This window comes from Melospiza melodia, chromosome W (genome assembly GCF_035770615.1).
Source record: "Melospiza melodia melodia isolate bMelMel2 chromosome W, bMelMel2.pri, whole genome shotgun sequence".
Lineage (NCBI taxonomy): Eukaryota > Metazoa > Chordata > Aves > Passeriformes > Passerellidae > Melospiza > Melospiza melodia.
Genome location: NC_086225.1, coordinates 19,216,355 through 19,237,570, shown reverse-complemented (window position 1 = coordinate 19,237,570; position 21,216 = coordinate 19,216,355). Strand labels below are relative to the sequence as shown.

Below are 21,216 nucleotides of genomic sequence, written 5' to 3'. Positions count from 1 at the left end.
CCACAGGCACAGCTGAGCAATTAGACCAATTCTTAGGTCCTAACATTTTTACTTGGGAAGAGATGCAATCTATAATAAAAATTGCTTTTCCTCAGGTTGAGAGGCAAATGATCAGGGCTGCTGGAATAAAAATTTGGGAAACGGAAAACCAGCAGGGCCCCCAGAAGATCAGAAAATGCCAATAGCACCTCCTAATTGGGGTCAAAATGATGAGGAGGGGAGGAAACACATAAATGATTCTCGTAATTTTATAATCAAGGGAATAAAAGAGGTGCCCTCCCCAAAGGCAAAATGCTAAAAAGGCTTTTAAGTGACAGCAGGGGAAAGAAGAAACTCCAACTGAATGGTTAGACAGACTTAAGAGAAATATGAAACAATATTCCAGAATAGACCCTGAGACTATTGTGGGACAAGCTCTGTTAAAGATGAATTTTGTCACAAATGCCTGGCCAGATATTAGAAAAAAAACCTGAAGACTAGCATGATAGATCACTAGATGATTTATTAAAGGAGGCTCAAAAGATTTATGTCCAGAGAGATGAAGAAAAACCTGAAGTGAAAGCAAAAATTATGGTAACCACTATGCGAGAAAGTAATTTCCAGAGGAATCTAAAACCCCCCAGGCACCACTCCTAGACATGAAGGTCGTAGAGACAGGGGAAAGGAGAAGAACAGAATTCCAGTACAAACCAAATCTCAGAAGCATTCAAGAAATATCTGTTTTACTGCGGGGTTGAAGTACGTTATAAAATAAATTGCCCTGATTGGATAAAAGACTTGAAAATCTTCCAAGAGATGGGCCTAGAGGAGGAATAGGGAAGTCATAGGCTCTATTTTCTGGAGGACAAATAGCATCTGGAGCCTGTGATAACTTAAAAAGTGGGTCCCCAAGAAGAAAAATTAGAATCTGTGGTAGAAACAGGGGCAGAAAGAACCTGCCTGTTAAATATTCAAAAAAGTTATAGTGTGAGTAAAGACACTGTAAAGGTAACAGGAGCAAAAAGAGAGAGTTTTACAGTTCCTGTCATTATAGATGTGGTAATTGAGGGAAAAACTAGAATTTGGATGGGAGATGCCTTGTTGGTTTCTGGGGCAGGCATCAGCTTCTTGGGGAGAGACTTGCAGATGCAACTGGAAGTGGGGGTTGTACCAGAAGAGGAGAGAGCTGTGGACTTACTGTTAGAGATAAACTAGTTGTGTGTACACCTAGTGGGGTCCAAAGTGTGTTAAATCAGAGGGAAAAGAAAAAGAGGAAAGAAATAGGAAAAAAAAAAAGAAAAAAAAGAAGAAAAAGAGACGTTGAAAAGAAGAAGGCTGTTTAACAGACTCTAGAATGTTGGAATGTGGGATAATGATATCTTGGTACTGGAGGAGGACGACAGGAGTTTGAATACAATTTTTGTATGAAGGGCAGGGAAGTGTCTTAAGACTTGGTTGTTTGGAGGTTGTTCAATGCCAAACTGGGATCCTGGAAGGTTTAGCAGAACAAGCTGTTATGAACAAAAATTCTGCTAATTTTTTTTGTGAGAAAAAGGTTACCACTGTTGCTGCTGGGGTGCTGATTGTGTTATGGTAATTACGGGTCGTTGTTGTTAATAGTTGTTTTTGTATCAGTAAAAGCCCTAGCTGGGGCCGAGTTAATGGCCCTTTTCTGAGACACTGAAGGGTGGAGACCTCCCGAACAGTGAGCAGAAGAGACTTGAGGGGAGGGATATGCAAAATAACTCCAAGGACCAGCATGCCATGAGAAGCTACTGCTTCTAGCTTGCTAAAAAAGACCCCAAAACAATGAGCCACCTAAGAGTTGAGAGATTGGAGTGATGTCTGGACGTCAGGAACGAAGTGCTGAGCCTGCAGAGATGCGGAACACCTTCGGAGTCCCTCTCATCCTGAGCACGGGAGTCGTCCCGAAACCGGGAGCGGACGGGAAGGACCGAGGGATAAGGGGTCACCACGCCCTAAAGGCTCCCACGAGGACTGGACCCGCAGCTCGGCTTCTAGTGGACAAAGCTGCGAATATCCTCCTCCTCCCTCCTTGTCGCCCTGGGAGACACGACGGGAGACTGCAGACCCGTCGAGCTGCCCAATCCTGAGCTGATCACTTTTAATAAAGGCATTAAAAGGAGAAAAAAGTCTCCTTGCCCTGGTTATTTCACAAGCCCTCCTTGAAGGGAAAAGAAAACATGTTGATGGCTTGTCCAGATGCTTAATAAAGAAAAAGAATGTCAGGAGCTCCTGGGGATGCCAGGTTAAAGGTTGTCAAGGTTAGGAGGTGTTTGGCTGCTCTCGTGTAAGCAGCAAAGTCTCGGGGGCTGCGGTAGGGGTTGATTTTTGGGGACAATCCAGAGCGGCAACTCCCAGTGTTTGCCCACCCAGTGGAGGCAGTGCAGGGCGTGGTTTCCTGGGGCACCGCTGGGGGTTGGGGGCTGGCTTGGTTGTTCCAAGGTCCTGGAGGGCGAGGGATTGCCAGATGCACTTGCCAGCCCGGAGGCAATGCTGGGCGCGGATCGCGCAGGTTTGCTGCCAAGGAGCGCGTTGGCTCAGTGGCGGAGACGCCCGAGGTGGCTCCCAGCCTGCCGAGGTCCCGAGTCTGGAATGGCAGCCTCAGCTCCAGTAGGTGGGTGGCGATAGAGAGAGAGAAAGAGAGAGAGGGAGAGGGAGAGGGAGAGAGAGAGAGAGAGAGAGAGAGTGCAAAAGGGAGGTGAGACACACCCCTAGGGTCCCCGTGCAGGTGGCTGTCTGCGAGTCTCCCCCACTCCCGGAGTGAGATGGGGCTGCTACGGTGCAGTGACGGCAGCGGGGGAGGGGCAAGGGACAATGTTGAAAGCGCTGCTGTGAAAAAGGGGGAAAGGGGCCAGCGCTAGAGATAAGGAGGAGGCAGAGATTAAGGTTATCTCTTGCTAATTCTCCAAATCTCGCAAAGTTGGTTTATTTTAAGAGCAAGATTTCTTTTTTCTTTCTGTTTCTTTTCTTTTTTCTTGCTGTTAGGATGGAGGCTTTTGTTCTGAGGAATGGGTCTGTGATGATAAAACAGTTAAATATTGCCCAGAGGGTAAAAAAACAATAGATTAATCTTGTGTTAAAATCGGCCTGGCCTTTCATGTTTAACTAATTGTGGCTCACAAAAAGAAGAATTTGCCTCTGCAGCTGTTAGCACATCTGTATACAAGAAGAGGCGACTCTGGAAAAAAAGCTTTTTGCTAAACCCAGAAAGTTTTGGGGGATGCTGATGGCAAAAGCTGGTGTAATATTGTCTTCCATTCTTCACTGTCCCTGTGCTATTAAGAGGTCCTTTTCAGGTACTATTGAAGCAGCAATCCGAACCAGGGAAAGAGGGTGGATTCATGCCAGCAGAGTCAAAGGACTTGTGAGGGAACCTGAGGAATAGACTATCACATCTAAATCCGGTGATACCAAATTGACTTTCAAAATGGGACTGGGTGGTAATGGTTTGGGAAAACACAAATGATCCAAGGAATGTACAAAAAATCACACCTAGTTAGGAAATAAGGCCAAGCTTACATCACTAGTTTCAAGTACTGCCTGAATAAGTCCTGAGATGCCTCTGACACCTCATTGGGGAGGAATACTTCCACTTCAAACATGAGAGATATCAGGAGTGTTTCGGTCACAGTTCTCATATTCTGGCCTTAGCCTGTGACTTATACAAAGAAGAGGGGGAATTACAATTTCTATCAGTGCCATACTCTGATTCATCCCAATACTCGACATGCTAGCTGGGTTAAATATAAGTGTTTAAACTGAGGGAATAATTGGTATTGTAGTTCACAAAATTGATGCGCGCGTTGCAGGAAGTGTCGAGTACTAAATTCATCCCCTATACAGTTTGAACTCAAAACTGAAATAGTAACTTTGTTTTGTGGATGGAAATTATTAGTGCCTGTTGAATGAGACATATCTGAGGAACAGTGGGAAACCACAGTTAAGGAGTGTCAAAAACGATTGGCCTGGAAATTAGTAAAGAGGAAGTGACAAGGGAAAAAGAGGGCAAGCCTGGATTGACCACTGTACTCGCCACCAAGAAGATCAAATACACCTGCTATGGGTTGCAACCCCATAGGCAGAGGAGGTGGGGATATAAGCCATACCAGACCTCTGTTACTCCTTTTTCCTTCACTCATTTGTTGTCTTTTCCCTTTCGGGAAGATCATGTCACAAACGCTACAGAAAGCATCACATGGAAAGAAATCAAAGTTTCTCTTTTATTACACACACCCATGTCAACAGCCACTGTTATGACCCATGCAAATTAAGTACCTGTAGGTAAAGTGGGAAAAAATATTGGATTACAAGAAACTCAGGAAAAAGTGGTAATAGACAGGGAATTGAATATCCAAAACAAGAGAGATGTATTTGTTTTACATTTGGTCTTAGGGATATAGTCCAAGATTTGGTAAAAAAACAACTAGTAAACAAAAGTTAAAACCAGCACAGCAATCTAACTTTGTATTTGTCATGATTTGACGCTGGCGCAATGTCAGTGCCCCCATGAAAATATAGTCTTCCCAGTGGCTGCTGTGAGATGTGACCAGAAATAGAGCAAAGCAGGCTCCAGCTTAGGAATAAAGGAAAAAACTTTATTAACTTACAATATGTAAAAAGGAACACACACAGAACTCAGAATGAAAACCTTCCAAAACATTCCTCGTCCTCCCCCAATTTCCACCACAGCACAATGAGATAAAACCTTGTATTATCAATCCAGTTACTGCCCCTCAGATAATCAACTCTCAGTTCATCAAGGAGAGAGGAGTCCCTCTTGTACCATAGGCGTCCCCAGGAAACACAGTTGAAACCTCTTGTGTTTCCATGTCAAATGTGGCACCACCCCGAGAACATTTGCCCTCGTGATCTCTTCCTTCCATGTCCAGTGCTTTCACCACTGGGCATGGACCAGAACTGCTTCTAGGGTTCCCCTTTTAAGGATGTTTTGCCCAGTTCCAAAAAAGCAACAGTCTCTCACTTTTGGGAGACCAGTCCCCCCCAAATTCACCCCCTGGGGCTGAGGGGTCTCAAGAACAGAGATCTTCTTCACTGAAGATTGAGGGCACCACCACCCTCCTCACCCATCGTCTCTGTTCACGCCACTCCTTCACATAAGATCACTGCACTCTCTTGGCTCCAAGCCATTGCCTCCCCCTAAATGCAGTCTCTGTGTCACAGGGAAAAAAAAAATGGTTCTGTCCACGGCTATACAAGAAAAGAGTCCAGCCAAAGGCCACTCCATCATCTCCTCCCACCTAGGATTCTTCCCAACTCTTCTGACATCTTTCACTTGCTCAAACCTTCATCACACTTGCCCATTTCCTTCTATTTCATGTCTGTCTCTCTCCTAGGAGGGTTTAATGTTCCACAAAGTTTTCATTGTCCAAGAAAAGGGTTAAAATCTCGGGCTCTGCATGCCCAGAACTCCCACGGTGGCCGGGCCCCTTCTCGCTGCACCCCCCCCTTCTCCTTCTCAGCCGTGCTGCCAGCACATGGTATCAAATTTCAAGGTGGCACAAGCACAGGCACAGGCTCTCTCCATCTCTCTCTCTCTCTCCTGGGGATGGAGGAGGGCTGCCCGATGCCTCTCAGTGTTCCTCCACCCCTCTGTCCTGGAGGAGCTCCGGCCTGCCTCAACCCAGGCCACATGGTTTCCCCTCCCCCACCCAGCCTGTGGCTCGGCAGGGGAAATCAGACCTCTTCAACCAACCGGAACCAAGAGAGAGTTTCCCCGGGAGTTCTCTGCTTTTTTACCCCCTGTGTTCTCAGAGGCATATCCATGTCTTCAGTGGCCACACCAGGTGCCAGTATTCAAATCTGACCACTGATTGGTTTGACCACAAATTCCCGAAAAACTCACTTCCTTATCAACCCAGGACACTCAACCCAGACACCAAATTATATGTTGAATCGTATTATATGACTCCAAGCAGTTATAGAGATGATAGGAAACAAAGCTTCTCAGGCACTGGAATTAATATCAAGTCAGCAAAACTAAACAAAAACTGTAGCGTATCAGAATAGGTTGACTTTAGACTATTTATTGGTTAAAGAAGGGGGTGTTTGTGGAAAGTTTAATATATCCAAATGTTGAAAATAGATGACAAGGGGGATGTCATCCTGGAAAAAGCAAAAGATATCAGAAAATAACCCAGGTGCCACTCCAAAATTGGAAAACAATGTTAAAAACTAGCTGGTGGGGGAATGTATTTGGGATAGGATGGTGAAAGAAATTAGGATTCTTCCTTTTATATGTTACAACTGTTTTGATATTTCTTCCTTGTGTAATCTATTTTCTTTTATTACCAGCATAGTCCAAAGAATGCAAGTGGACAAGAAATATTATTCAAGCCAAAAGATTTATAAAGAATAAGAGGGGGGATTTTGGAAGATGCATATTATATGATTGGCCCTTCGCAAATATTAAAATGAATGCTATATCTGTTATGTTGAAAAGTTATGCTGTATTAATCTCTTTTAAGTAGTGTGGTAAATATAGTTTTCAGGCTGTAGCATAATAATAAAATAGAAACTATGTGATGTAAGATACCTTTTGTAACTAATACATGAATGGAAAAGATAATCAAGAAATTCTTTGCATTATCCTACCTGGATAGAGATAACAGCAACAGACAACAAGATCTAAAGAGAAGAATTATTGCCTCCTTATAAGGAAAGCTCAGACTTCGAGGAACCAAGAAGATTGATTTACAAGATGAGGGGGGGAGCTAAAATTAAGCAAAAACACCCTTGTGTGAAAGGAATGTTTGAATCATGTATGAGATATATGAATATGCAATGGGCTATTGCTTTTAAGGGGTAATCCTTTGTTAGCAAGGTGTGCTTTGTGGCAGAGTGCCAGGTGCGCGAGGGCGTACGCGGCCCTAAGTCCGGCTAGCAAAAGGGGAGAAGCGGCCGACGCCTCTGCGCATCAGAAGCCAGCCCCCCTTGGCGTCCTGGCCTCAGGCTGGGCTGGATTGCGGACTTGGGTTCGCACAGGACGAGACGAGTGAGGAGGCGACCACTTGCTGGGGGTAAAACGTCGGTTTATTGAAGAGCCCACAGGCAACAAAAAGGGCAACCAACAGGTGGAAAAACCCACAGCAAATGGCCCCGAACACGGGGGGAGACAAAGTTTTTACAGGGAAGGGGTGGAGAAGGGAGGGGAAGCCCAGCTAACCAATAGGGGAACATGTGGGGCGGTATATAAGAAAACTGACACAAGAACTTATCCAATAAGCATAGAACAAAGGAGGGGCCCCGGGATGCCAGCCAACCACAACCCCCAGAGAGAAGAATGTTCTCGAAAGCAGGGAGGAGTGGGGGGTGATTGACTGGGCCCAGGGGGGAGGAAAACTTTACTTATATGGTGGGATAAGGGAGGAGCAGTTATGTAACTTGGGAGATTGACAATTAACGGGGGCAGGGGTAACCATAGTAACTCAACCGTCAGGGCAATAGTGGCAGGAAAACTGGGAAGAGAGGAACCATTTATGGAGAACAAAGGGAGAACATACATAAAATGAGGGAGCAAACTGAGAAACTTAAAAACACACTACAACATCTCCCCGTTTCTTAACACATAAAATAAAAAGAAACAAGAATGTCCATATAAACTCAAAATTCTGAGGCCCGTGGCTGGTCCTGCCAGTCTTCGCCTTCTCCGAGCTGGAGTTCGTCTGTCTCTGGATGTTCATGAGGCGGCTTGGTTGACCCTTCCTCGTCCACAGCTTTTTCGGCCTCTGGGGAGAAGTCTTCCAGCCCGAAGTGCTCTTCCGACGGAATTGCAGCGTGGTTTACAGTGGGTGAGGTGGCCTTTGCTATCAGTCTTTGGACCAAGCCGCGGATCAACATGATTAAAACTGAAAATATGATCAAACTCAAAACAACCTTAAAAGCTGACTCTAAAATAGAACTGGCCCACGCGCTAAGGCCCCAACCCTTAAAAATGTCCCCCAGCCAGTCTGATGTCTCCTGCTTAACCTGATGTAGAAGGTCTTGGAGTTTCTTGATGGAGTGTCTGGTGTCCTCAGCTCGAGAGGACAGGTTCAGGCAGCAGAGGCCCTCAAACTCCTCGCAGTGATGATGATGGAGCAGCAATAGAAAATCTATTGCTGCTCTGTTTTGGAGTGTCACCTTCCTTGTTATTTCCTCGTCTGTGAGGAGGTCGTAGAGCGCGGCTGAAGTAAAATTTGCTTGTTTAGCCACCCAACACTCTAGGTGGCCCAATTCACCTAGAGCCTTCGCCACCGATACCCAAGGCAACAAGATGGTAAAGGCGACGGATTTTGAGTGTGACCAATGAGTAATTTCATCATCACAGTCCTCAGTGAGATCTTTGAGATCTCTTTTAGGTCTAGCCAATTTGGATGTGATGTTTGTCCTCTTCCAATTGATAATTTGAGTGATGTTGGGGGTAAACAGCGTCAGCTGGCCAAAAGTGCACGGCCCTCTGACCAGGTCAGAGGGGATGCCTGCACACGCTCGGTCGCCACAAATTAAAAACACGCCTCGGGGAAGGGAGTAAGGGGTCCGTCCGGTAGTGGTGGGGCCGAGGATCTTTAGGACAGCCTTACACCACTGCTTAGCTTGGTATTCCAACTTGGACTGTAGCACCACCTCACTACCCCTCTCGACGGGGGTGATTGTATAATCAAACTGAAAGCAAATTGATGCATTGGCCGAGCCGAGGAGATGTAACTCTGTGGGCTCGGAGGGTGCAGGATCCAGCCTGCCCACTCCGTCTCTCCAGGCGTTGGAGGAATCAAAACTGGGGAGGATAGTAAGGCTCTGGGATAGGATCGGGGTAAAGGCACTTTGGAAGGCAGGGGGGAACTCGCCTGGAGAGAAAGGGATCCCCACCAGGCAAGACGACATCGGGTCCTCTGCTGCGCCGGTGTCTAGGCATATATTGTCCTGTCCTAACGATTGAGCCAAGGCACGCCAGATGTTGACTTTTGGCTGGGGGATGACCCACGGCTCCGAAGGTGGCAAAAGGAGCCCGCAGGTCGTCATGATCACCATTAGCAGGCTAGGGTTGGGAGTCAGCGATGTTGAAACGGAGGCCATGGGGGAGATGTTAACTGAAACGAGAGAATATAGTAAAAGTATAACGAATTCACAAAAATGGTTCCTCTCCAAACAACCAGCTTAAATAAAACATACGGGGGGTAAGAGCTGGAGCAGGGGGTGAATGGGAGGAAACGTGACATAGGAGGTCAAGGGGTGGCGGAGAAGCTGGAGGAGAGGGCTCTTCGGTAACCGGGGAGAGATCTGGAGAGAAGGACGAAGACTGATGGTGTGGTTTCCTCCGCCAACGCCAACAAGCCTGCCGGACCTGTGATACTGCCTCCTTCTTGGTCCTCTGTTTCGGGACGAAGGGCCTGACCCACTTTGATGGAATCCACCTGGGGCCTGAGGGAGTGGACACGCAGGCATATCCCCTCCCCCAGGTCACCAGGTCAAAGGGGCCCTCCGTCCGCCAGGTCTCCGGATCTTTTACAAGAACTGGTGGCCTGGTTTTAGGCTGCAGCTGCTGGTGACTGCCGAAGTGCCGGACCACCAGAGAATTTTGGCTGTCAAAAGAGCAATTTAGAAAGTTAAGCGTGTACAATGCTCTTGACAGCCGGACGTGGGGGGTCTTCACCTTCATCGCCGGTTGTTGCCGGGATAAGATCTTCTTAAGGCTCTGGTGGGCCCTCTCCACCATGGCTTGGCCTGTTGGGGAATAGGGGATGCCAGTCTTATGGACTATTCCCCATTGCTGCAGGAAGCTCCACAGCTCCTTGGAGGTATACGCAGGGCCGTTATCTGTTTTTAGGGCCCTAGGGATGCCCAAGACAGCGAATGCCTGAAGCAGATGCTTCTGGACATCCGCTGCCTTTTCGCCTGTGTGGGCAGAAGCGTAGATAGCCCCGGAGAAAGTATCAACTGAGACATGGACGTAACACAATCGACCAAAAGATGGGATATGTGTCACGTCCATCTGCCACACCTCGCAGCTTGCCAAACCTCAAGGATTGGCCCCCGAGGCCACCGTAGGCATCTGATCATGTTGGCATTGGGGACATGTGGCCACTATCGCCTTGGCCTGATCCTGCGTCAGATTGAATTGCCGGACCAGGCCAGGCGCATTCTGATGGAAAAGTTGGTGACTGATCTTAGCCTGGCCGAACACGTCTGGGAGAGGGGCCTGCGTAACAGCAGCTGCGGCCAGAGAGTCGGCATGCCGGTTGCCTTCCGCAATAAACCCGGGCAGATCAGTATGTGGTCTCACATGCATAACATAAAAAGGGTGCTCGCGGTGGTAGACTAGCTCGACGAGCCTGTTAAGCAAATCAAATAATCTTTTGTTGGTGACCTCTTGAAGAACCGCAGACTCAGCTCGAGACACTACACCTGCGACATACGCAGAATCTGTAACCAAATTAAAAGGCCCAGGGAATCTCTGGAATGCCCGGACGACTGCGTCCAACTCAGCAACTTGTGGAGAGCCCTCCACAACAACAACATCGGTCTCCCACTGCTGAGTCTGAGGATCCTTCCAAGTCATAACTGACTTGTGGGATGCTCCAGACGCGTCTGTGAAAACTGTCAAGGCATCCAGCGGCTTCCTGCTCTGAACCTTTTTCAGCGATAATTTGAACTCAGAATTGAGTAATTTGTGGGCCGGCCGATCTACTGCGATGTGCCCAGTGTAGCTATCTAGTGCAAACTGCAGGTGTTCATTAGTTTGCAGCAGTTCTTCAAAGGTCTTTAATTTAAGTTGGCCCGATTCTAATTTAATTGGGATATGTATGCATGTGAAATCACACCCCGCCAGCTCCCTGATCCTCGATCTTGCTTTGAGGATCAGTTTGGCTAACAACTCCTGTGGCCGTGTCATTCTTTTGGACCGATGGTGGCTGAGGAACACCCACTCTATAATTAAGAGGGGGTCACCCAGCCCCTGGTCCTTTACACTGGTGTCCCACTGGTGTATCATGCCATGGAAGTGTGGCAATTTTCCCAGTATAATAAATTTGAAGGGCAGGCCCGGATGGTAACGGTGGGCCTTCCTGGCCAAGATAACTTTCTGTATCTTCTCCAAGGCCACCTCCGCCTCTGGGGTGAGATCCCTAGGGGAACTAAGCCCCTCTCCCCCTTTCAACAAATTGAAAAGGGGGGCTAGGTCTTCAGTTGAAATGCCTAGCCAGGGTCTCACCCAATTTAAAGACCCACACAGCTGATGGACATCCGCTAGGGTCTGGACTTTCGTCCTAATAGCCAATTTTTGCGGAACAATGGTCCGCTTTGTGATTTCAAGGCCCAGGTATTTCCAAGGTGGCATCCGCTGAATTTTGTCCTGCTGGAGCTCGAACCCTGCAGCAACCAACGCATTGGTTGTCAGGTCAAGCGCATGGGCAAGCAGACTGTGGTCGGGCGCACACACGAGGATGTCGTCCATATAATGGTGGATGATGACAGCATCCCCGAGGGCTGTACGTATGGGTGACAGCAGCGAAGCGACATGCCATTGGCAGATCACAGGGCTGTTCTTAAGGCCCTGCGGAAGCACACGCCAATGATAACGCTTGGCTGGGGACTCACGGTTGATGGACGGAACCGTGAACGCAAAGCGCGGGGCATCGTCTGGGTGCAGGGGAATCTGGAAAAAACAATCTTTTATATCTATAACTGCCAAATTCCAATTTTGGGGGAGCATTGCTGGGGAGGGCATCCCTGGCTGAAGAGGACCCATGTCACTTATTTGTTCGTTAATTTGGCGGAGGTCAGTCAGGAGCCGCCACTTGTCCTTATTAGGCTTCTTAATTACAAACACTGGGGAGTTCCAAGGTGACATGGTCTCCACCAGGTGGCCTTTCAGTAACTGCTCCTGAACGAGCTCATTGAGCGCCTTTAATTTTTGCTTGTTGAGTGGCCACTGCAAGACCTGTACTGGTTTATCTGACAGCCAATTCAGCTTCCAGGTCTGGCGCTCCTCAGTGGCCACTGCCCGAAAAACCTGGGGAGCCTTTGGGAGGTCAATTCTGGCTCCCCACTGGGCTAGTAGGTCCCTTCCCCAGAGAGGCTCGGTGTAATCTAAAACAAACGGGCGTATAGAGGCCAATTGCCCGTCGGGCATGTTAATTTGCACAATGCTCTTAGATTGATTGGCCAATTGAAGGCCCCCGACACCTGAGATCGTGCCCGCAGCGCTTTGTAAGTCCCAATGTGACGGCCACTCCCGAGAGGGAATGATCATCACATCCGCACCCGTGTCCAAAAGACCCCTCACGATCTTTTTGTCCCCGCCCAACGAGAGCTGACAAGTCAGGCGGGGGCTTCTCCCTCCCCACCAGCTGTGCCCAGGCTACTGTCGGAGGCGATGTCCTCTCCACGGAGTTTTTCCAATGATCTTTATCTGGAACTGGAATAGCCTGGGCAATGATCTGTCCCTTAGGGAGGAAGAGTGGGGGTCAGACACAGTACAGCCCTACCGCGAAACGGTCCTGGTCGGTAGTTACCAGACCAGGGACGATGTGAATGTCTCGCGGTGTGTGCTTCGTGTCCCCGACGATGGTCCACCTGCAATGTCCAAGTTTCGTCCAGCGACCCGGGTGTTGCAGGTCGGCAGACACCAGCTGGATGTCACTACTAGGGAGATAAAAGTCCCTAGTTAGCTGCAGCCTGTAGGGGGAAACAGAGGACATGGTGTTAAGCGCAGGTACAGTACCACAGGTTAGTGTAGTCATATCCGATAAAGAAGTCAAGTCCGGCAAAGCAAATGTTGGCGGCTCTCTCTCGTCTCCTCCCTCCCCGCTTGTTGTTAAGTGGCCTGCCGCATTTTTGTCTTTGCGCAGGGAGGGGCTGCGCTCCGGGCCTAGTTTTTTGTGCCCTTACTCTCCTCCCTTTCCCGCCTTCTTCTATACTCTAAATAATCTAATCGCATCGGGCATTGGGGCATCCAATGCCCTGTCTTGCCACAGAGGTGGCAGAGGTGGGTGGCCTTTGATCTTCTGCCGGACCCGGGTGTTGGGGGTCTGGCAACGGGGGCAGCTTCTATATCAAGGAAGTCCAGTTCGGGGCCCTCCGCAAAAGCCACTGAGGCTCTTTTAGGCCGCAATGGTAGGGATACCTGGCCTACTACGGCCTCTATCATAGCCTCCACCGTGGGCCGGGGACTGCGAGGGAGAATCCTGATGGCCTTCCGACACTCCTGGTTGGCGTTGCTATACGCCATCCTCAGGAGCATCTTCTCCCTGTCATCGTCCCCGGTTGCCTGCGCCTCCACGTATCGGTAGAGGTGCTCGATGAAGACCATATAAGGCTCTTGCGGCCCCTGCCGGACTTCATCGTCCTCCCATTGGGAGGTCACCACCTCTAGCTTATAAAAGGTCCGCTCTGCTGCTTTAGCGGTCTCTACAAGCTGAGGCGGGAACAAAGCCTTTGCTTGAGCTGCCCCCTCTGCCCACTGTTCCTCGCCCAAAAGATGTTCTTGGGAGATTACTAAACCGTCCGCGTCATGAGACATTGAAGGATTCCCCCAAAGAATCGGGAGAACCTCCAATATCTCCCTCCTCCATTCCCCCACCCAGACCCTAAACTCCATGGGTCTTGTTAAACTGGAGAAGAGGGCCCTCAGGTCCACCGGCACCAAATCTCCCTGTGCAAGGGCATTCCGGAGCATACCCCGGAAGTACTCCGACCCCCGGGAGTAGTCCTTCTGCGCCTTGCACAGTTCCTTAATCCGGGCCTGTGCTAAAGGCACCCACTGGGCCTGAGGGCTCCCCTTCCCGCTGAGGTGGTACGTAACCAGAGCGGCTTCCAATAAAGGCGCCTGCCCCGGCTTCCAGTCATCCACCCCCCCCCTTCCCCCCGAACACAAGGCGTGAGAACCGGAAGGGGGAGCGTGGGAATCGGAATTGGAGGAGGTTGGGGCAGGGTCTGGCAATGGGGCAGGGCGAGGGAGTGGGCGCGGCACACCACCCCTCTCCGCCTCCTTGATGGAGTTCGGAGGCAGAGCAGAGTATGAAGGTGGTGCAGGGGAGGAGTAAACAGGGGGCTGAACCGGGGGAGGAACCTGGGGAGGAGCTGACGGAGGATCGGAGGGCGGAGAAATGGAAGGGGCAGTGGGAAGATATGAGGGAGGGACAACCGAAAAAGAGGTTGGGTCCAGGGGAAGGAAGGGGTTGGCATCAGGGAGGAAAGGGTTAGGAGGAGAGGAAAGAGCCCTGGCAGGAACAGCCGCGTGGCCGCCGCCATCTCAGGCTCCAAAGGAGCCCTTTTGAAGGTCTTCGCAAAACCGAACAACTTTGGGGTTTGAAACCGGGGACTTGGAGACCGGGGTAGAGGGTAAGGGAAGAGAAGGAGCCTGGCCTGGGCTCCTCGAAGGGGGAGGCCGAGCAGGTTGAGGGGGAGCAGGGGCAGGATGGACCCCCTGCCTCTGGTCGGCCTTCAAAATCCCCCTCGAGGGCTCTTGCCTACGGGACGAGGGAAAGGTTTGAGGGGCAAGGGCAACGGAACGAGGAGAACGAGGGGAAAAACCAGAACCCGCGGGACTTTTCTTAGGCTCCCCAGACGCGCGGAGTGTCGCATACACTCTGCGCACGCAATACGCCACGGTGGCCAATTTTGTCTCCCCGGAATTTATGGCCTCTTCTAATTTTGCCACAACGGCTGACCAAAACCATGGCTCTTTTACGAGTTCTGGGGGGACCTCGGGGAACCTAGAAAATACCCACTTAACTAAACATTTTAACTCCTGCTCGGGGGCCTTTTGACCACCCCCAAGCAACAAGCCCTTTACAACATAATAAACCTCCTTCTGGGATTTTCCCAAGCCGGCACCCATGGCGCCTTTCTAGAGCAGGAGCTGCTGCCACTAGAAAGGGGGAAAATCCTCTGATGACGCAACCGCACGCCTGGGAAGCAACGAGAACTTAAACAATGAGCCGCCCGCCGCCGGCCCCTGCTCCCCCCACCGCCCCAAAGTCTGGGTTTACAGCCGGAGGGAAAAAAGGAGATTGGGTGGTGGGTCCGGCCCCACGTCTGGGGAAATCCGGCACCCACAGGGAAAAGAAAACCTCAAGGAGAGAAGGCAGGGGGTAGGTCCCCAACGCAGGACATATACCCCTAGGGAAGGTTAAAAAGGCAGGGGGGAAACCAGAGAGTCCCCAGGTCGGGGCCCGAATTTACCAATCCTGCAGCGGCGACGACGAAAAACCAGGCGAGCGTCCTCGTCCCGGGAGTCATCCTCTGAGGATGCAAGGAGTCCCGACTCCGGTCCCCAGGGAGCGCTGCCCCTATAACGGGGCCGGCTACCACCTGGGGTAGTCCGACGTCCAGAGGGTAAGTAAATCCCAATTCCGCAGGGTCCGGTCCGTGGTCAAATGTCCACTTCGTCAGCCCCAACGTTGGACGTCAGACTGCGCGAGGGCGTACGTGGCCCTAAGCCCGGCTAGCTCAGTCGGTAGAGCATGAGACTCTTAATCTCAGGGTTCAGGGTTCGTGCCCCACGTTGGGCGCCAGACTACGCGTGGGCGTACGCGGCCCTAAGTCCGGCTAGCAAAGGGGGAGAAGCGGCCGACGCCCCTGCGCATCAGAAGCCAGCCCCCCTTGGCGTCCTGGCCTTGGGCTGGGCTGGATTGCGGACTTGGGTTCGCGCAGGACGAGACGAGTGAGGAGGCAACCACTTGCTGGGGGTAAAACGTCGGTTTATTGAAGAGCCCACAGGCAACAAAAAGGGCAACCAACAGGTGGAAAAACCCACAGCAAATGGCCCCGAACACGGGGGGAGACAGAGTTTTTACAGGGAAGGGGTGGAGAAGGGAGGGGAAGCCCAGCTAAACAACAGGGGAACATGTGGGGCGGTATATAAGAAAACTGACACAAGAACTTATCCAATAAGCATAGAACAAAGGAGGGGGCCCCGGGACGCCAGCCAAGCACAACCCCCAGAGGGAAGAATGTTCTCGAAAGCAGGGAGGAGTGGGGGGTGATTGACTGGGCCCAGGGGGGAGGAAAACTTTACTTATATGGTGGGATAAGGGAGGAGCAGTTATGTAACTTGGGAGATTGACAATTAACGGGGGCAGGGGTAACCATAGTAACTCAACCATCAGGGCAATAGTGGCGGGAAAACTGGGAAGAGAGGAACCATTTATGGAGAACAAAGGGAGAACATACATAAAATGAGGGAGCAAACTGAGAAACTTAAAAACACACTACAACATCCAGGCACCCGGATGTCTGTAATTCTTTGCTTTTTATTGTCTCTTATTATCCTAATTTTTTAACTATTTTTATTACTATTTTCATTACTATTGAACGTCTAAAATTTTAACAAAAATGAATGGCATTTTTCACAGGCCTATAAAAAGGAAGGCAAGACCTGTGCAAAAGTGTGGGTGGAAAAAAAGAAGGGCAAAATTTCTGGCCTTCACATTCTCCCTCGTCCCCTTTTCCCCCACCAGCTGTGAGATACCCTGAGGCCTCTGGGACCTGCTGCTGCCACCTTGGGGAAACTCCTCCCCCCTCCATTCCTATCCAGCATCCTTGGACCAAAGTCACGAGTGAGCTCTGGAGACCCCTTGTCAGAAGTGAAATATTATAATTTATGGCTTAAACATATTTATAAAACATTTTTGTCCATTAAAACTGTATAACAAAAGCTGCAGAGAAGACCACTGCACCCTTAATGGGCCTCCTGACTGAGGCCCTGGACTGTAAGTTGATTTGAGATAAGATGAAGTGGCACTATGAGTTTTGGCTAGCGGAGAAGAATGCTTCCACAGGAGTATTTAAACCCAGCAGCTTCCGGGCGGAGGCCATAGTCCCAGGCAACAGATACTGTTGCCAGGTTTGCTCACTCTCCCCCAACCCAGGGGGAAGGAGGAGAGGTTTTGGGTGTGTGGCACAGGCTCTGGTCAGAGGAAGTGAATGCCCATCCTCCCCTGGGCAGACCAGATCAGCTGTGGGCCCCCCCACCCTGGGTAAGCCACATCTATGGGACATTCATGCAAAAGGAAGCAAAGGTGGCATCATGGCCCATCAAAGGCCCCCCCGAAGAGGTCCCAAGACCTTGCACCAGAGCACTGCACGTGATGTAAAATGATGCAACTGACCCGGAGCCTTTCAAGAGACATTGTCAAAATTGCTGTCCTCAGACCTCCCTCCCCAAACCTGGTCCAATTGTATATTAATCCACTGGATTCTATACTTCATGGAGGGAACTCTCACCACCAGGGAAACTAGATGGACGGGGAGCAATGAGACCTTGTTGGGATCCAAGGAGGGATGATAGGTTTCTATTTAATCTGTCTCTGTCGCTCTTCCTGTTTCCCCCCTTGCCCCATCAGGAAAATTAATCCACAAACACCAGAGGTTTATGTCCAAAAAGAAGACAGAGGAGTTCTATAACTTTACTTGAATACAGGGAGAGACCCATGGGACATTTCCCATGGGGTCTCTCAAATTGCTAGAAGACTCCGCCTCCTTTTTATCCTAATTTCCTGGCCACATTTCCCTCTCTCTTTCCCCATATGAGAAACAACTGATCACTTTGAAAATTTAAAAAGGTTTATTAAACCTTAACAAAAATACAACAAAGGACTACATAAGGAAAAAGCTGCAGAGCTGGGAACTGCCCCTTGTGCATACCACGTGGCCAGTTTGTCTTCAAGATGGATGCTCAGTCTTTTATACCCCTGGGGGGTTGCATCAGCCAGCCCTGGCCCCTCCCAAAGTCTGTCAGTCAGCTCTTCTTTGCCATTTATCAGTGGAAACTGGTTTCTTGTAATTTGATTGGAGGTCAGGTGTTGCCATGCCACACCCCCTAAGCAACAAGCTTTTTTATTCCCAACTGCCCCATGCAAGGGGCACATGTGCATGCCTTCTTTTCACTTGTCCTAGACAACCCCAGCTGTCTGATGGTCACAATACAGGGGGAGAAAAGGGAACTATGGGGAGAACAGAGGAAATCTAAACTACAATAACATAGCTATAAATCACTTAAGCTTTTCTTAATATTCACACAATAGTTGTCTTTTAATTGCGAGACCCAATCATCTCATTATCCATCTATAACACACATAGGCTGAGGTACTTGTGAGGTACAGACTTCTCAAATCACCTAGTACAGACCCCCTTCAAATGTGTAAACACTCCCCCCCTTTTTTTTCTTTTTCCTTGTGTTTCTGTTCTTTTTCTTTAAGTCCAGGGATTTAACACAGTCTTAAGTGATTAACAGTCTGTGTCAATTAGTGGAATTGCTATGGAAGTTATGGTTCCCTCCATTGCTTCTTTCACCTCTCTGTATCTGGCGTTATCTACCAGCAGGCTCACAATTTGTAAAGACACCTCTTTCTCTCTTTCTCTTTCTCTTTCTCTTTCTCTTTCTCTTTCTCTTTCTCTTTCCTTCTCTTCCTTCCTTCCTTCCTTCCTTCCTTCCTTCCTTCCTTCCTTCCTTCCTTCCTTCCTTCCTTCCTTCCTTCCTTCCTTCCTTCCTTCCTTCCTTCCTTCCTTCCTTCCTTCCTTCCTTCCTTCCTTCCTTCCTTCCTTCCTTCCTTCCTTCCTTCCTTCCTTCCTTCCTTCCTTCCTTCCTTCCTTCCTTCCTTCCTTCCTTCCTTCCTTCCTTCCTTCCTTCCTTCCTTCCTTCCTTCCTTCCTTCCTTCCTTCCTTCCTTCCTTCCTTCCTTCCTTCCTTCCTGCCTCCCTGTCTGCCTCTTTGCCTCTTTTACTGTTAAATAAGACAGATCAATATTTTGGTATTGATATTTAACCTCATTTGGTTTTAATCTTGTTTCAGGGAATATTTTGAACCTCAGGATTTGTAATCCACAGACAGGTCACTTTGCTCCTCTGTGATTAAAGCAGGTCGTAACACTGCTTCCCCTCCCTCTCCCCATTCTGTGGCAGCGAGTGGACCAAGGTTCGGCTGTGGGGATTGAGCACCGTGCCTGCATTTCAGAGGATGGGCAGCTGCATTCCAGCCAAGCTGCTCCCAAGATTAGAAAAGGCAGAAAGGTGGCAAAGTGTGGTGGTGAACTATCCTATGCTTTTAAAGTAATCTTAGCTTTTTCCAACTTTTCTCTACTTTTCTCTTTCTTTCTCTTTGCCTCTTTTACTGCTAAATAAAATATATCAAATTTTTGGTATCAACATTTAACTTTGCTTAAGTTTTAATCTCGTTTTGGGGAATATTCAAACCTCAGGTTCTTTCCACAATTCATATTAAGTGGATCGTAACAGTAGTCCAACCCCCTTGCCATGAGCAGGGGTATCTTCCACTAGACCAGGTTGCTCAGGGCCCCATGCAACCTAATCTTGAATGTTTCTAGGGATGGGGCATCCACTACCTTATTGGGAAACCTGTTCCAATGTCTTAACACTCTCACTGTAAAAATATCTTCCTTCTATCTAGTCTGAATTGACCTTCTTTCAGTTTAAAACCATCCCCCCTTGTCCTCTTACCCTGCTAGAAAGTTTGTCCCTGTCTTTCTTATAGGCCCCCTTTAAGTATTGAAAGGCCGCAATAAGGTTTCCCTGGAGCCTTCTCTTTTCCAGGCTAAACAACCCCAACTCTATCAGCCTATCTCCATAGGACAGGTGTTCCATAACTCTGATCATCTTCATGGCCGTTGATTTAAGACAATTTGAAGGAGATACCCTCTGGATCGAGTTATTTCCTTTAGGATCCAAATAAACCCTTTGTGACAATAAGAAATTAATACTAATAGATGAAAATGGGAAAAAAATATACAATGGTTTATTAACAAACAGACAGGGGAAAAAAGTAGATAACGGCTAGATATTGAATTGCCAGCTCACCACCCCACTGGTACAAAGAGTCAATATGGCACCGGCTCCCTCTTGGGAGGGAAGGAGCTTTATGGTGTAGTTTCTAGCAGCAGACAAAAAAACCACTTGTGCAGCATCAACCTCCTTCCCCCAGTAAGGCATAGCAGGCGAAAACAGCTGCACTGAGGTCACTCAGTGTCTTCCTCTCCCCGGCTCCAACTGATTAATGGTGGCTTGATCTGAGGACAGCTTTGCTGCAGCTTCTGCCTGCATGATGCCTCCAACTCTCCAAAGAGTGAGAAAGGGAGCCAGCCTGGGGCTTGAGCCGTCTTTTCTTTTTCAAAGCCCAGCACGAAAGCTGACTTCCTCTCTTCCCCTCTACCCTTCCCTTAAAGATACAGTAACAAATTTTGGGCCTGGACAATTTGGGACACATTATTATTATAAATCACCCCAAGACAATGGCCCTCCTCTGGATCTGTTCCAACAGGTCCATGCCTTTCCATGACCATATCAGTCATGAATGCACTCAGGTTTTTCTTCTCAGTCATTCACAGAAGATACCAGGAATTTCTAAACTTGTCTATCAGCACTGCTACTCCATTTCTGTTAATCCAGTTCTTAGGATCACCCAACTCCTCCCGCACAGTTTGTCAGTCCTCCCCAAAATGGTGTCTTTTGCATTCTCATAAAGCATTGTTAGAAAATGTCTACCTTTTGTCCCAAGGTATCACAGACATTTTAAATATGACTACTGAAAAAATGATCCCTGTGGAGGTCCACTAACAAACTATCTCCAGTCCAGCACTTCTTCTGCTACCATACCCTTATTTTCTCTACAGGTATACACCTTACAGTTTTCTTTCTAAGGTCTGGTTTCTCAAAACTCACTAATCCAGCTAATCCCTCTCTAAAGCAAGAATAAGGAACACCTATTTAATTCCCTTTTCTAAAAGTTAGGTCTCTTATCAAAGGAATATGCCAAAAATTAATGGCATTGTCTGTCTTTGAAAAACACAAGTTATATTTAAGATCCCAACACTACATCTGTAGCCATTCTTCCATCCAAATATTGTCCTGCTTTTGTCACTTTACTGAGGCTAAAGCACTTTTTCAACTTCAAAATTAAAGGCACAAATTGTTTTCTACCAGTTTAGATCTGGGATGGACTGCATTGACCTCTCATTTTCTTACATCTCAGAAGTGGTAATATCCATTTTTTTTCAGCTGCACACCCCTCCCTGTATGCTGAGCCAAGGTGTGTGGTTGGATGTTGAGAAGCAAAACCAGTGTTTCCCTGAGTCATCTGATAAGACATTTTTCTTTAAAAATGTCTCCACTGCCCTGCATCTTCCTGTGAGAAATAGCTACTCACTTTTCATAAATTTAGAAAGATTTATTAAACCTTATCAAAAATACAACAGAAGACTGA

At 48.6% G+C, this 21,216-nt stretch overlaps 1 non-coding gene across 1 annotated transcript; it reads left to right on the top strand.

Moving 5' to 3' along the window:
• The first annotated feature begins 15,439 nt into the window (after positions 1 to 15,439).
• Positions 15,440 to 15,512, top strand: TRNAK-CUU (transfer RNA lysine (anticodon CUU)). The gene has a single exon. It is a non-coding gene; the product is annotated as a tRNA-Lys (tRNA).
• Positions 15,513 to 21,216: the final 5,704 nt, after the last annotated feature.